The sequence below is a fragment of the Solanum lycopersicum genome, chromosome 11 (assembly GCF_036512215.1).
Source record: "Solanum lycopersicum chromosome 11, SLM_r2.1".
NCBI classification, from domain to species: domain Eukaryota; kingdom Viridiplantae; phylum Streptophyta; class Magnoliopsida; order Solanales; family Solanaceae; genus Solanum; species Solanum lycopersicum.
The window spans coordinates 24,951,325-24,969,645 of record NC_090810.1 but is presented as its reverse complement, the minus strand read 5'-3'; positions in this window follow the sequence as shown (position 1 = coordinate 24,969,645).

Genomic DNA, 18,321 nt, shown 5'->3' with positions numbered 1-18,321 from the left:
TGACGAATACTGAGCTTGTTATTGAGGATATTTAATTGGTTGAAGTGTTGTTGTTGAGGGTATGTATTTTGTTGAAGTGTTGTTATTGAGGATATGCAATTTGTTGAAGTGTTGTTGTTGAGGATATGTAATTTATTGAAGTGTTGTTATTGAGGATATGTAATTTTTTAAAGCATTGTTGTGGAGGATATGTAATTTGTCTAAGTGTTGTTGTTGATCTATGTGCTATGTAAACTGTGAGGTGTTAGGTTTGGCTGATTTGTATGTAGGTTATAGTCGTGGAGGTTCTGTTGGGGTGATAGGAGTACTCGTGTTTCATACCCTTAGCTTGTGTTTAGGTATTTACTTGCTGAGTACTGTGTGGTTTGGTACTCACCTCTTGCTTCTACAAATTTTTGTAGGTTATGAGCGTGGATTTTATGTTACTTCTCATTCTTTTCTTTTCCGAGGCTTCTTGTAGATTTGTGAGATAGTTGTTTGTCATCTCAGCAGACTTTCTTTCTCCTTAATTATGATCTTGTTCTATTTTAGAAACAAGTTCATTTGAGACTTGAGTTTTTCTTTTGAATCAATTGTAATACTTAAGAGGCTTGTTCACGTGACAACCAGATTTGGGGGTATTTTTGAGTTGATTATAAAATTTCCGCACTTTATTGTAACAATTGAGTTTTAGGATGACTTGTCATGGTGGAATAAGATGAGTGCTATATTGTCTATTTTTGGGTTATGACAAAATGGTATCAGACCCCAGGTTCATAGGTCTCACGTGTGTACAAGTCGAGTCTAAGTAGAGTCTCGAGGATCAGTACGGAGACGTCTGTACTAATCTCCGAGAGACTATTGTGGATTTTTGGAAAAATCTTCACTTCTTGAATTCTATCATGCGTCCTTGGTCCAATTATATTAGAAATTCTTGCATGTTTTCAAATATCTAGATATCTGACAACATGCAAGAAGTTTCGTAAAGGACAACTAGAAAATGAACATCATTAAATTAGAAAACTCAATTAGTAAAGTTTTCCTAACATATATAGGTTGTATAGAGAATGATGAAATTATGTCGAGGCAATTGAGGCATAATCTCTTTTATGATTTCATAGATTGTGTGTATATAAAAAAAGGGTATGATTAACTACTACAATAATACTAATGCTATCAGTGCTTACACAGTTAAAGTTATAGCTTGTGTTACTTTTGTTGTCAACCTAAGATACGAAAGAATGAATATAGCTTTTGATGAGAGATCAAAAAGGTTTGGTGGCGTATTGTAGTCAATTAATGTGAAAAAAATTTATTTTAGTACAATCTTGCGAGGGTATGATGTATTCTAGTGGTGAATTTAATGGACTTCATAGTGTGGTACTATGGATATATGAAAAATGGATATATCGATTATGAAGTGTGAATACTAACTACTTAAGAAGTTATTATTAGTATGACATGTTTAGATAATGAGATTCAGTGTTGCTTTATCATTTGAGAAAGCAACTAGTTTATTACTACAGGTACTTGGATTGTATTATTTTAAAGGAAAATTTTTGTGTGGATCTTTGGTACTATATTAATACATTTAGGTTGTGAAATTTATCTAAAGGATTTTGAATGAGGACTGACGACTTTATCTTAATCTCCAAATTCGTAAATTGATATCATAATGACAATCTTATGGGTAAAATAAGTCTCATCGAGTATAATTTTGCTAAAGTAACTAAGAATTTTGATAGACTATGATTTGAAGGCGACTATATGATTAAATAAAATATTGGTTAAACGACTTGAGTATGGTAATAACAACTTGCGAGTATATAAGGTTATTATTTTCTACTATTGAGTGAGTATTGTGGTTGTATGATAAGTTTTAAGAGATGTTGGGACACCACTCGAATACAATTTAAAGTAGGTAGAGCCATAACTAAAATAAGATCAAATTTGTGGGATGTATAGCCTTAAGAAATAGATGAGAGTAGGAATATTTTATCAGATTGGAGGGAATAAAAATGTATCTTCGAAAGGGTTGAAAACTAGGTTCATAGACGCGTTGTTCCATCTGCTTTGTTCTAGTTATGATTTGGAGTCATGGATTCGTCGGATTGGTTAAAATCTAGAGGACAAGACTTGACCATAAAAAAGTTTGTTACTTTTGATTGTTAAAGGATCTAAGGAATCGTTTCCCTCAGAGTTTTGATTTAGAGTATGAAGTAAAACGTCATGAGTTGTTGGTAAAAGGATGAGATCGGTAGGCGAGCTAGAGAAACAAGAGAGTGATATATTGAAGGATTGAGATATTTAGAATTTTTCATCATGAGAATAATTTGAGAAAAGTGAAGGAATAAGACCTCTCATATCAACCCTTTCGGTGAAGTTGAACGTTGAATTGATTTTTGCTTATGATTTTACATATGAATTTAAGATGTGACCTAGTCTGGTACAGACTAATTAGATGTTTATATTATCATCAACTTTTATAAAGTTTGAATTTTTATTTGGGTGACAAACATTAGGGTATGTAAAATTTAGTGTTTTCCATGGGGTTAGATTGCTCAAATTATGACAGATAGTTTAAGAATGATGTACGAGGTGACATATAAATTCACATGCTTATTAAGAATTTAGAGTTATGAAGAATTTAGAGTTGCGTTAATGTTACTATATTGATGGGACTACATAGAATGTTAAGATGTGTTACCTAGACATATAATTGTGAATAAAGGTTATGAGCTAATAGGATACAAAATAATTTGAGTAATCAAGAACTTCCCTAAGTATTGGCATGATGTATGTGATTGCATTGAATGGAAGCTAAATCATGGTATGTGGAAGTGGTCGAAAGTTGACTTTGAGTGTGATTTAATGGTTTTATCTCGATGGAAAGGTTCCATTATGTTTTAAATTTGTGTTATTATCCTTGTATGGAACTCATATTTGTCATCAAATGTTTAAATAATTCAATCTGGGTGTAGTTTAAAGTATGATTCACTTTCTACGTCCCCTTCTGTTTTTCGCTTCTATCGGTGGACCTCGTAGTGGATCGGATGTATCACTTCTTTGTTTGTTCTCTTGGGTAGGATGTTTAGGCATGCTTGGTTATATCAAATGACATATTTTGTGTTGTCTTTAGGCTATTGAAATATATATGGTTCTACATACAACTTTTCTTATGAGAATATAGGAGAGCTACCATGAAAATTTATATTTGTTCGATAGAATTAAGATTTATCTCATCCTCAGTATCATGTTTTGACTATGTATAATTGAATGTGAGGATCATTAAGTCTGGTTTTGTCATTCTTAAGGTTTGTCTATAATATCTACTTATCTAACATTTTTATAGTGTTGTTGGAGGTTATGTATGCTTGGGTATATCACTCGATAGTGGGTACTTCATCATTTCTATATTTTGATCGATCAGATTAGTTCATTTCTCCTTAATGATTATTTCATGTCTAATGATCATTTTTTATAGCTTATGCTCGAGGAAATATTATGTTGTGAGGATGTAATCTTGATCAGATTTATGGTGGGTTGTGTATTATGAGAGTGTGGTGGGATACTTTTGATATGAGACCTTCGGTACTAATATTTTGAAGGAATTGTTGAGACAACTATCCTTTCTTACCATCAACTTCTTTTGATCGTTCTTAGCCGAATGATGGGTAAATTGGTATCAAATGTAACAACCCATTTCATCGTATTGAGTACTAGAACTTTTTTATTTCATAAAGGCCTCCTTCGATAGATTCTAAATGGATTTTTTGGACTATTCGTAATTCTTATTATAAATTAGTAGGGTAGTTTAGATAATTACTTTAGTTGGTGGTTAAAGAAGATACCATCAAAATTATTAGCGGGTCAATTTTACCACTTTTATAATTGGTTATATAATAATTAGGGTAAATAACTAGTTTGTAAAAGAAAGAAGAAGAAAAAGTTGCGAGAGAACGTTGAACGAAGAAAGTGACGGTTCTTCACTTGATTTTTTGTGTTTACTTTGATTTTCGTTAGTATACTATGTGTACGTATATGGGTTCGATAATGTGATCTTATTATCAAGTAAAGGAAGAGAATCAAGTGGCGAGATAATTTAAATTAGTATATATATGTTTTGTTGTGTTCTGGACTTGGTAGGTGTAAAAATTTGTAATCATGATCTAATTAATTGAGAAATGATTCTCCCTAATCATTGGACCATGCATGATGAGGATCATTATTTGGTGTAAAACACTTGGTATAAACTGAAATAGTTTAAATAGGATGTTTCATTCCTGTAATACCCAGGTTACTGATGTACTAAGTGTTTAGACAACTTTAGTCAATTTGTTTGGTTATCATATTATGTGATATATTGAGATAGGTTAATAAGTACTAGGTGTATTATTTAACAGTAAAGTTATGTTAATTGGAGGGATTAAGACTTACCCTTAAGCTTGAACTTTAGCAAATTGATTATAGAATAGGGTGAATTATTAGGTCTAGGATAGACATATAGTAACATGGGTGTCTATAAACACATTAACTTATAAATTATGCATATATACTTGATAGATTGGCAAGGTTCAGAGGAATGGGAAAAGGAAAAGTATTGGAGAAGTAGCTTGCTTGACTTCAGTTCTTCGGTGGAGGTAGGTTATGGTTTAAGCTATTTGATAGTAAACTCCTAATATTGATTGATATGCACTGAATGATATTGTGAAGTCCTCTATGTACTTGATTATGTGATTGTGTAGCTTGGTTGTGTGGTTTGTGATTGGTCTGAAATTCAGAGACCGTGGAATTTATAATTGTGAACCCTCTTTATCAAAGTGATGCCTTGAATAAAAAAGACTTGATGAAATATTATCAATGAATTGAAAGTGGTGAAAATATATGATAAATTAATGGTATTCTTGGATCAGAGTGTCACGTTCCGACACAATAACATAAAGGAAAAGATATGGAATTAACTTAATGTACTCAATCTCAAAGAACCTATTTCTCAAATGAGTGTGGCGTGGAGGCATGACTCCTCATGGGTGTGCTTGCTATTGTATTGATTATTAAGTTACTTGTTCATGTTGTTTGTTGCTTACCACCTGTTAAGGGCAATAGTTGAGTTCATACTATTATTCATTGTATATTAGTTTCTATTTTGGGTTAGTTGATGATACCTACTCAGTACATGTTGCCCCGTAATGAGTCCTACTTTTGGTTTTCATTGTTTGCTTTTATGGAGTGCAGCGAGTGTACCAATGACTTCAAATTTTCCTCAACTGTAGCCAGTCTCCAGCTAATCAGGTTCCAGGATGAGATATTCATTCAAGCTCGTATTGGATTCTCTCGGTCATGACATGATGTCCTATGTTTTCAGACACATACCATTTTATTATTTTATTTTGGTGTATTTGATATTCTTAGACTTAGTATTTGGAGATTAGATGTCCTTGATGTGATGAATCTCAGGTTTTGGGGATTATATATAATAGAACTTAAAGGTTTAGTTGATTGGTTACTTTAATAAGTTTTGGATCTTCCGCATTATTGTTGTTATTCTAGTCGAGTTATTGGTATATATTCAGGTTTGGATTCCTTGGTTCTCAAACCTAGGAGGTTCAGTGCGGGTGCCACTCACGAGTCATTTTGGATCTTGACAAACTTGGTATCAGAGCATTAGGTTCGTCGATCTCATCACACAAGGACAAATCTAGTAGAGTCTTGCGGAATGGTAAGGGGATGCCATTACTTTTCTTCGAGAGACTATAGGACTTTAGGAAATTTCATTCCTTCTTTCGTTCGTGCAACTACTTGAATCCAATTGGTATCTAGCTGATACAAATTGGTATCTAAATTTATTCACTCTATTTCACATTTGCTTAAACTAGAGTATTAGAAGTTGAAATAGCAACAACCAAAACAAAAAGAAATGTGTCCTTAGAAATAGATATAATTTATCAATTAACTATAGCGCCTGTAATGACTAGTGATCAACATGATTTATTATATTAAGGTCATAAAGTTGAATTCTTTATTGGTATTGATTATGAAGATGTATTTGCTTTCATTGTTTATTGTTTTGAGTTGTGCCATAAAATGAATATCCTGGAAAGGCTTAGTGTTGAGTTTTGACTTAATAGTTTTGGGGAGATGCAAAATGTGGTGATCCATTTTCTAGATTCTTTATCCAAACCCCAAACTTTGAGCTATGGGAAGAAACATGACGGAGGAAATGCGTTGCAGCTTATGAGGTAAACTTTTTGTAAGATATCTAGATATCTGACAACATCCAAGAAGTTTCGTAAAGGACAACTAGAAAATGAACATCATTAAATTAGAAAATTCAATTAGTAAAGTTTTCCTAACATATATAGGTTGTATAGAGAATGATGAAATTATGTCGAGGCAATTGAGGCATAATCTCTTTTATGATTTCATAGATTGTGTGTATATAAAAAAAGGGTCATGATTAACTACTACAATAATACTAATGCTATCAGTGCTTACACAGTTAAAGTTATAGATTGTGTTACTTTTGTTGTCAACCTAAGATACAAAAGAATGAATATAGCTTTTGATGAGAGACCAAAAAGGTTTGGTGGCGTATTGTAGTCAATTAATGTGAAAAAAAATTATTTTAGTACAATCTTGCGAGGGTATGATGTATTCTAGTGGTGAATTTAATGAACTTTCATAGTGTGGTACTATGTGTATATGAAAATGGATATATCGATTATGAAGTGTGAATACTAACTACTTAAGAAGTTATTAGTAGTATGACATTTTTAGATAATGAGACTCAGTATTGCTTTCACATTTGAGAAAGCAACTAGTTTATTACTACAGACACTTGGATTGTATTTTTTTAAGGAAAATTTTGGTGTGGACCTTTCGTACAATATTAATACATTTAGGTTGTGAAATTTATCTTAAGGATTTTGAATGAGGACTGTCGACTTTATCTTAATCCCCACATAAGTAGATTGATATCAGAATGACAATCTTATGGGTAAAATAAGTCTCATTGAGTATAATTGTGTTAAAGTGACTATGAATTTTGATAGACTATGATTTGGAGGGGACTATATGATTAAATAAATATTGGTTAAACGACTTGAGTATGGTAATAGAAACTTGCGAGTATATAAGGTTATTATTTTCTACTATTGAGTGAGTATTGTGGTTGTATGACAAGTTTTAAGAGATGTTGGAACACCACTCGAATATAATTTAAAGTAGGTAGAGCCATAATTAAAATAAGATCAAATTTGTGGGATCTATAGCCTTAAGAAATAGGTGAGAGTAGGAATATTTTCTCCGATTGGAAGGAATAAAAATGCATCTTCGAAAGGGTTGAAAATTAGGTTCATAGATGTGTTGTTTCATCTGCTTTGTAATGGTTATGATTTGGAGTCATGGATTCGTCGGATTGGTTAAAATCTAGAGGACACGACTTGACCATAAAAAATGCATGTTACTTTTGATTGTTAAAGGATCTAAGGAAGAGTTTCCCTCAGAGTTTTGATTTAGAGTGTGAAGTAAAACGTCATGAGTTGCTGGTAAAAGGATGAGATCGGTAGGCGCGCTAGAGAAACAAAAGAGTGATATATTGAAGGATTGAGATATTTAGAATTTTTCATCATGAGAATAATTTGAGAAAAGTGAATGAATAAGACCTCTCATATCAACCCTTGAGGTGTAGTTGAACGTTGAATTGATTTTTGCTTATGATTTTAGATATGACTTTAAGATGCGAACTAGTCCAGTACAGACTAATCAGAAGTTTATTTTATCATGAACCTTTATAAAGTTTGAATTATGATTTGGGTGACAAACATTGATGTATGTAAAATTTAGTGTTTTACATGGGGTTATATTGCTCAAATTATGATAGATAATTTAAGAATGAGTTAGGAGGTGAGATATAATTCCACATGCTTATTAAGAATTTAGGTTATTAAGAATTTAGAGTTGGCTTAATGTTACTATATTGATGGGAATACATAGAATGTTAAGATGTGTCCTAGACATATAATTGTGAATAAAGGTTATGAGCTTATAGTATACAAAATAATTTGAGTGACCAAGAACTTCCTTAAGTATTAGCATGATGTATGTGATTGCGTTGAATGGAACCTAAAGTATGGTATGTGGAAGTGGTCGGAAGTTGACTTTGAGTGTGATTTAATGGTTTTATCTCAATGGAAAGGTATCATTAAGTTTTAAATAGTGTTAATATCCTTGTATGGAACTCATATTTGTCATCAAATGTGTAAATAGAAAGAGAGATAGCCATAATTTGAACATATATGTGATAGGAATACTTTGATACTAATGATTGTTTGAGAGTAAGGTAGATGATTGGTGCGGTTATGATGTTTTATTAGTATTAATGTGTTAACTTCAATGGATGTGGGGTTCGATAAATTAAGTATTTTTGCACATATAATAGGGACTAAATTAGTGATTGTGGGTACCTAGAAAATCAAAGAGATATAGTCAAATGAATGAAATTGTTTGATATTGGAACTATGAAAGGAGTATCTGGAGCTATTCGACCTTGGTTATGTACATTCTTATGTTACCAAATACTTCATTCTGGGTGTGGTTTAAAGTATGATTCACTTTCTACGTCCGCTTGAGTTTTTCGCTTCTATCGGTGGACCTCGTAGTGGATCGGATGTACCAATTCTGTGATTGTCCTCTTAGGTAGGATGTTTAGGCATACTTAGTTATATCAAATGAAATAGTTTGTGTTTTCTTGAGGCTATTTAAATATATGTGGTTCTACATATAACTTTTCTTATGAGAATGTATAGGAGAGCTACCATGAAAATTTACATTTGTTTGGTAGAATTAAGATTTATATCATCATCAGTATCATGTTTTGACTAAGTATAATTAAATGTGAGGATAATTTAGTTTTGTCATGATTAATCTTTGTATATAATATCTACTTATCTAATATTTCGATAGTGTTGTTGGAGGTTATGTATGCTTGGGTATATTACTCGATAGTGGGCACTTCATCATTTCTATATTTGGATCGATCAGATTAGTTCTTTTCTCCTTAATGATTATTTGAGTCTAAAGATCATGTTTTATAGCTTATGCTCAAGGAAATATTATGTTGTGAGGATGTAATCTTGATAAGATTTATGATGGGTCGTCTATTATGAGAGTGTGGTGGCTGGTACAAGTTTACTCCTGTTGTAGCCAATATTGATTCAAAATTTTATCAGAGTTATGTTTGATAATATTTATCCTGATGGTTGTATCAAGGTCTAGTTAGAGAATCGATCATTTGAAAAGTCCACATGAGAATAGTTTTGTTGATAGTTGAGCTTGCATACAACAAGAGTTATCATTCAAGTATTGAGATGACCCCATTTGAAGTATTGTATAGGAGGAGGTGTAGATCTCCAATTGGTTGGTTTGATACTTTTGATATATAAGACCTTGGGTACTAATATTTTGAAGGAATTATTGAGACAACTATACTTTCTTACCATCAACTTCTTTTGATCGTTCGAAGTCGAATGATGGGTAAATTGGTATCAAATGTAACAACTCATTTCATTGTATTGAGTACTAGAACTTTTTATTTCATAAAGGACTCCTTCAATGGATTCTACATGGATTTTTTAGACTATTTTTAATTCTAATTATAAAATTAGTAGGGTAGTTTATATAATAATTAGGGTAAACGACTAGTTTGTAAAAGAAAGAAGAAAAAAAAGTTGCGAGAGAACGTTGAACGAAGAAGTGACAGTGCTTCAGCTGATTTTTTGTTTTTACTTTGATTTTTGTTAGTATACTATGTACTTGATTATGTGATTGTGTAGCTTGGTTGTGTGGTCTTTGATTGGTCTGAAATCTTGAGACCGTGGAATTCATAATTTTGAACCCTCTTTTATCGAAGTGATTCCTTAAATGAAGAAGGCTTGATGAAATATTATCAATGAATTGAAAGTTGTGAAAAAATATGATGAATTAACGGTATTCTTGGATCGGAATGTCACGTTCCGATACGATATAATTGGATCAGAGTGTCACGTTCTGGCATGATATAATTGGATCGGAGTGTCACGTTTCGACACAGTAACATTAAAGGAAAAGATATGGAATTAACTTAATGTACTCAATTTCAAAGAACCTATTTATCAAATGAGTGTGACGTGGAGGTATGAGTCCTCATGGGTGTGCTTGATATTGTAATTTATCATGTAATTACTTGTTCATGTTATTTGTTACTTACAACCTGTAAAGTGCTATAGTTGAGTTTATACTATTATTCATTCTGTATTAGTTTCTATTTTGGTTGGCTGATGATACCTACTCAGTATATGTTGCCCCGTACTGAGTCCTACTTGTATTTTTCTTTCACATAATTTTATGGAGTGTAGCGGGTTTACCAATGACTTCATATTGTCCTCAGCTCTAGCCAGTCTCCAGCTTATCGGGTTCTAGGGTGAGCTATTCATTCAAGCTCGTATTGGATTCTCTCGGTCATGACATAATGTCCTATGTTTTCGGACACATACCATTTTATTCTTTTATTTTTGTGTATTTGATATTCTTAGACTTAGTATTTGGAGATTAGATGTCCTTAAAGTGATGACTTTCAGGTTCTGGGGATAACATGTAATAGACCTTATAGATTTAGTTGATAGGTTACTTTAATAAGTTTTGGTGTTTCCGCATTATTGTTGTTATTCTAGTCGAGTTATTGGTATATGTTGAGGTTTGATTTCTTGGTTCTCCCACCTTGGAGGCTAAGTGCGGGTGCCACTCACGACTCATGTTGGGTCGTGACAATATAATATCATGCAGCTAGCTAAAAACTTTTCTTATATAATTTTCTTAATAATACTTTTGGTTATCAAATATATGTTCTACTTAATAAAACTCTTCTTTAAATTTGTGTTGCATGCAGGGCTAGTGGATAAGGTGCGACATATTTTCCTTACAGATGCAAATTATACCAAAGGAATCCAACGTCCATCGATGTCGCTGAAATGGATAGATTACTAAGGAAAGAAACAAATATAAACGGAGATGATGAATCAAAGAAGATGATTCATCAAGCTTCAATTTCAAGTATCAAGTGTAATACTAGTATGTTAATTTGTAACCAACTTGACAAGATTCAACGATTAATAAACGAGAAAATGTGGTCAGTGCATCATATGATTGCTTTGGACGTTTTCAATGAAGATAGAAAAGAAGATATTGACGAAGCATGGAGGAATGCTGTTTTGCAACCATGCCTAGATAATGTTAAGAGACTTCTCAAAAATGATCATCACAATATTATAAATGAGTGTACATAAACTGTCATTATCTCCATCTTCTATTTTGGTCTCTTTAATTTTTGACCTACTTTGTACAAATTCTATCGCATTACAAATATATATGTATGATATGACCCTTGTTTCTACATATGTTACTCTTGTCTATAAAATAATTCTTATCTATAGATGAAATATTTATTTAAGTTCCAACCCAAGCCCAAGCCCCAAGTCCAAGTCCACGTCTTTTATATTTAATATATATTAATATAAATACATAGGTACACAATTACATGAGATCACTCATAATGTCAAGCTAATAGAGTCAAATAAATTACCATAAATGTTCGGTAAGATTCCAGCCTAAACGGATTTTAAAGAATAGAATTCTTAACTCAATATTTAAAAATGTTACATAGACAAAAAAGATAAATAAGTTAATTTTTAATCTATCGGTAATGAATATATTTTAACTAATTCTATTACGGTGATTGATCTTGATTCATAAAATCCTTATCTATTATTATATGGTGCACAAGTTAATATAAATACTCGTAATTGAAATAGTTATCGATAATTATTCACTTCCCTCTTATGGAATTAGACTTAACACTTATGATGTGTTGTTAAATAGTGTAAGATTTGACGCATTATCACTTGAAAATATTTTGTTAGAAATATTATTGGTGATATCATAATAATATACATCTAGAAACGTCATCCTAAAATAATTTAAGCTTAATCGCCAAAATTTAAGGTGACATATCTCTAAATTTTTTAATGAACTATTCTTATTCTAAAAGATATGAATTTATATATATATTAATTTGGTATAATAATTAATAAGGTTATAAAAAATCACACTTTTACTATAAAAGTCCAACTCTATGTGATCTCCTAACAACGTACACTAATAACTTTATCCTAAAATATATTTAATAATAACTAAAAAAATTCAAGTTGACATATTTATAAACTTTTCAAAAGTCATTATTATCCTAAAATATATCATTAATTATGAAATTGGTATGTCAATTAATAAGTCCACAAACAAATTTTACTATAAAAGCATAATGTAATTTTTTTTCACATCCACCATCAAGAAAATTTTTAGACAGTACATTTCAAGTCAAGCAAGGTTTCTACTTACTAGCTTTATATTTTCAAATTTTTAATGTCTCACTTTATGCATTCACTATTATAAACTAATTATTATTTTTATTTTATTTTTTGTGTACATAAAATGAATACTTTTCATCAACAACGAAGAGTTCAACAAGAAGAAAGTGATCTTCATAATAGGGGCCACATGAACGGAAAAATCTCGTCTCTCTGTTGACCTTGCCACCCATTTTCGAGAAGAAATAATCAACTCGGACAAAATGCAAGTTTACAAGAGACTTGAAATTATTAGAAACAAGATCACACACACTGAGAAACAAGGTGTACGACACTATTTGTTGGTATATATGTTTATTTTCAAAAATACATATATCAAATGACTACCTAGATGTTTTAAAAGTAGTAATTATTGATTCTAGTGAAAAAATATACTTTACTATTAAAAATTATTCTTTCAATTCTGAGAAAGTTAATTTGATCACATTTTTTTAGGTAAAATTGAGCCAGATTCAGATTTCACAACTTAGGACTTTTGTTTGCAAGTTGTTGTCTACATAGAAAAAATACTAAAGATTTAACATGTTCCAATTATTGTTTGAGGGTCAAATTCATATATTGAAAAACTTGTGGAAGAACATGTGTTCATGTTCACATATAAGTTTGATGATAGTTGCTTTATTTGGATTGATGTTGAGCAATCATTCATTAACCGTAGAGTTGACATGAGGGTTGATCAAATGGTCAACGCAGGTTATTTTTGTAATTATTTTATGTATAAATCAAGATATAATATCATGCATCTAGCTTAAACTTTTCTTATTTAATTTTCTTAATAATACTTTTGGTTATCAAATATATAATATACTAAATAAAACTCTTCCTTATATTTGTGTTACAGCAGCGCTAGTGGACTATGTGCGACTTAATTTCATTCCAGATGCAGATTACACCAAAAGAATCCGAGATCCGTCGGTATCCCTTAAATGGACATATATTAAAGGGAAGAAACAAATATAGACAGAGATGATGAATCAAAGCACATGATTCGTCAAGCTTCAATTTCAAGTATCAAGCATAATACTCGTATGTTATGTAAGCAACTTGACAAGATTCAACGATTAATAAATGAGAAAATATGATCAGTGCATCATATTATTGCTATGAACGTTTTCAAAGAATATAGAAAAGAAGTTCTTGACGAAGAATGGGCGAATACAGTTTTGAAACCATGCCTAGATTTTTTGAAGAGATTTCAAAAAAATGATAATCATAATATTATTAATGAGTGAACATAACCTGTCATTATCTCCATATTCTGTTTTGGTCTCTTTAATTTTTGACGTATTTTGTACAGTTTGTGTTGCATTACAAATATATATGCATGGTATGACCCTTCTTTCTATATATGTTACTCTTGTCTGTGAAAAGATTCTTATCTATAGATGAAATATTTATTATAAGTGCGATCCAAGCCCAAGCCCCAAATCCAAGTCTTCTATATTTTATATATATTAATATAAATACGTATATCCGCAATTACATGAGATCACTCATAATGTCAAGCTAATAGAGTGATAAACTAAATCACCATAAATATTCGGGAAGATTCCACCCTAAAAGGATTTTAAAGAATATAATTCTTAACTCAATATTTAAAAATGTTACATAGATAGACAAAGAAGATAAAATAGTAAATTTATAATCTATCGGTAATGAATATATTCTACCTAATTCTATCAAGGTGATAGAAGCTTGATTCTATAAAATCCTTATATGTTATTATATGATGCACAAGTTAATATAAATACTTGTAATTGAAATAATTATCGATAATTGTTCACTTCCCTCTTATGGAAGTAGACTTAACACTTATAATGTGTTGTTAAATAGTGTAAGATTTGACGCATTATCACTTGAATGTATTCCGTCAGAAATATTATTGAGTTCTTTATACAATCCTTTTGTAACTATTTGTGATCTCATAACATATACACCTATAAAAGTCATCCTAAAATAATATAAGCTTAATCGCCAAAATTTAAGGTGGCATATCTCTAGATTTTTAATGAACTATTCTTATTCTAAAAGATATGAATTTATATATATTTAATTTGGTATACTAATTAATAAGCTTATAATAAATCACATTTTTTCTATAAAAGCCCAGCTCTATGTGATCTCTAACAACATACACTAATAAATTTATCCTAAAATATATTTAATAATAATTACCAAAATGCAAGTTGTCATATCTATAAACTTTTCTGTTATTCTTATTCTAAAATATATCAGTAATTATGAAATTAATACGTCAATTAATAAGTCGACAAACATATTTTTACTATAAAAGCTTAATGTACTTTTTCTTCACATCTACCATCAAGAAAATTTTTATATTTTTAGATAGTATTTTTCAAGTCAAGGAAGGTTTCTACTTACTAGCTTTATATTTACAAGATTTTTTGACGTCCGACTTTATGCATTCACTATTATAAACTAATTCTTATTCTTATTTTATTTTTTGTGTAGACAAAATGAATGCTTTCATCAACAATGAAGAGTTCAACAAGAAGAAAGTGATCTTCATAATGGGGCCACATGTACGGGAAAATTCCAAATCTCTATTGAATTTGCCACCCATTTCGAGGAAAAATAATCAACTCGGATAAAACGCAAGTTTATAAGGGACTTGAAATTGTTACAAACAAGATCACAGACACTGAGAAACAAGGTGTAAGACACTATTTGTTAGATATATATGTTTATTTTCAAGATTACTTATATCAAATGACTACCTAGATAATTTTATAGTAGTAATTATAGATTCTAGTTAAAAATATACTTTACTAATAAAAAACTATTATTTTCATTCTGAGAAAGTTAATTTGATCACATTTTCTTAGGTGAAATTGTGCCAGATTCAGAATTCACAGCTGAAGATTTTTATTTGCAAGTTGTTGTCTACATACAAAAAAAACTAAAGACTCAAGGTGTTCCAATTATTGTTGAAGGGGTCAAATTCGTATATTGAAAAACTTGTGGAAGACCCGTGTGTTCATGTTCAAATATAAGTACGATAGTTTCTTTATTTGGATTGATGTTGAGCTACCAGTCTTGAACCGTAGAGTTGACATGAGGGTTGATCAAATGGTCAACACAACTAATTTTTTTAATTATTTCATGTATCAATAAAGATATAATATCGAGCATCTAGCTAAAAAATTTTCTTATATAATTTCTTAATAATGCTTTTTATTATCAAATATATTTTCTGTTATATGAAAATCTTCTTTAAATTTGTGTTGCATGCAGGGCTAGTTGATGAGGTGCAACAGATTTTTCATTTCAGATGCAAATTACAAAAGAGGAATCCGATGGTCCATCAGTGTTCTTGAAATAGATAGATATATAAGAGAAGAAACAAATATAGACGGAGATGATGAATCAACGCAGATGATTTTTCATGCTTCAATTTAAAGTATCAAAATTTATACTCGTATGTTAATTTGTAATCGACTTGACAATATTCAACGACTAATAAAAGAGAAAATATGGTCAATGCATCATATTATTGCTAAGGACGTTTTCAAAGAAGATCGAAAAGAAGATCATGACGACACATGGAGGAATACTGTTTTGCAACCATGCCTAGATATTGTGAAAGATTTCTCAAAATTTATAATCACAATATTATTATTGAGTGTACATAAACTGTCATTATCTCCATCTTCTATTTTGGTCTCTTTAATTTTTGACCTATTTTGTACAGTTTGTATCGCATTACAAATATGTATGTATGATATAACCCTTCTTCTTGAGGTTAGATAAGTTTAATTTCCCTTAATGAGTACCTTATGTCTAAAGGTCATTTTTTTGATATAACATTAGCTCGTGGAAAGTTTATGTTGTGAGAATTAAATATTGATAAGTTTTATGATGGTTTATGCATTATGAGTGTGTATTGGTTGACTTATATTTACTTCTTATTGAGACCGTATTAATCCATCATTTTACCGTAGTTATGTGAGAAAGGATTCCACCTAATGGTTGTGTCGATGCCCTTGAGAACATGTTGCATATGTGTGTACGATTATCTAGATATTTATTGAGAATACATTTTATTGTTAGTTGCATTTTCATAGAACCATAGCTACAACTTGAGTATAGATATGACCCTATTTGAAGCATAGCATGAAAGGAAATATATCACTCCCACAGATAAATTTGGTTCATCTAAGGAAGACTTGGGAGACTAAGCATGATATGCAATAAAGATAGTTACAAAGTTGTTTTGATTGTTGTACCTTTCTTACCCTTGCCTTATTTGATCGTTCGAGGACGAACGATGGATAAATTGGTATTAATTGTAACGACTCCTTTGGTCATTCTGAGTACTAGAGTTTTCTCATTTCATAATATACTTCCTAATAGATTCTAAATGGATATTTTAGACTATTCATAATTATAATTATGAAATTAGTGGGGTAGTTTTAATAATATACTTAGTTGAATGTTAAATTAGAAAATAACATTAAAATAAATAATGCATATATGCTACCATATTTATAATTAGTTATATAATAAATAGGGTTAATATTATTTGATTATACGAAAACCGCATGCGCCTCTTCTTCTTGGTTCTTAGCACCACCGACAAGGTTGAAGGAAAAACTTTAGGTAAACTTCAAAAAGCTTAAGGCTTATCCTTTTCATATAATTGGGTGAGTTAGGAGTTAGATTACTAAATTATTATGTTCACGAATAAAATGAGTTGGTGACGTTATGGATTTATAAGCAATTGAATCATTCAATTGAAATTGCTTCTTACGTATAGGTTTATAATCAAGGGAATATTACATGTTGAGTTCTGTAAAACATGGTTTATTAAATTTGGTGGATTTAATTGCATTTAATGATGGGAATTGTTGGTGTTACAAGATATTGAAGGTGAGTGTATATACTGTAATGTTTTGAAAGTGGGGGATGAATCTTTATTGTTATTAACTAACGAAGAGTTGTATAATGATTAAAGAATATATTACTGCTATAACGTTAAATAGAATTGATAATATGAATAATTGGTTGTTATAAGAGGATAAGAGGTACATAATAAATATACTTATATACTTTACAGAGAAATAAATATGGGGACAATGTTAAAATTAATAACTAATTGATGATTGTCTAATGATTACTACAGAAATCTTGTGTTAATCGTAGTGGGAAATCAACATACAATAATGTGGTATGTTTCTGCATACTGTATGAAGATAGTTCATGCCTAGTTTGGGAAATTTTGGATTTTTTCTTAAAGTTATACTACTATAAGTCAAGTGTTGGTATATAAGTATACCAAATTAAATATTCGGTACATGTATTGTATTGTTTGAATACCCTTAAAGTTATTTTATTTGGAGTAATTAAGAGTTAACCCCAGACTTGAATTTAAGAAATATAGGATTTGACATATCAATTAAGATCAAGGTTGAAATTTGATCAAATAATTAAGCATGTTTACTTACAAATATTGTATACTTGACAGATCGAAATGTTTCCAGACATTGAGGAAAGGAAAATCATTGTGGACTTAGCTTGCCTGATTTTGGTTCTTCAGTGGAGGTAGGTTTATGGTTTATGCTATTTGATAGTAAACTCTTAATAGTAATTGATATGCATTGAATGATATTGTGAAGTCTTCTATGTACTTCATTGTGCGGTTGTGTGGCTTGGTTGTGTGTTTCGTGATTGGTCTAAAATCCTGAAACCACGGAATTTTATATTTTTGGACCCTCTTTATCGAAGTGATGCCTTGAATAAAGAATGCTTGATGAATATTATTAATGAATTGAAAGTGGTGATAATAAATGATAAATTAATAATATAATTTGATCAGAGTGTCACGTTCCGTCATGGTATAATTGGATCGAAGTGTCACGTTTCG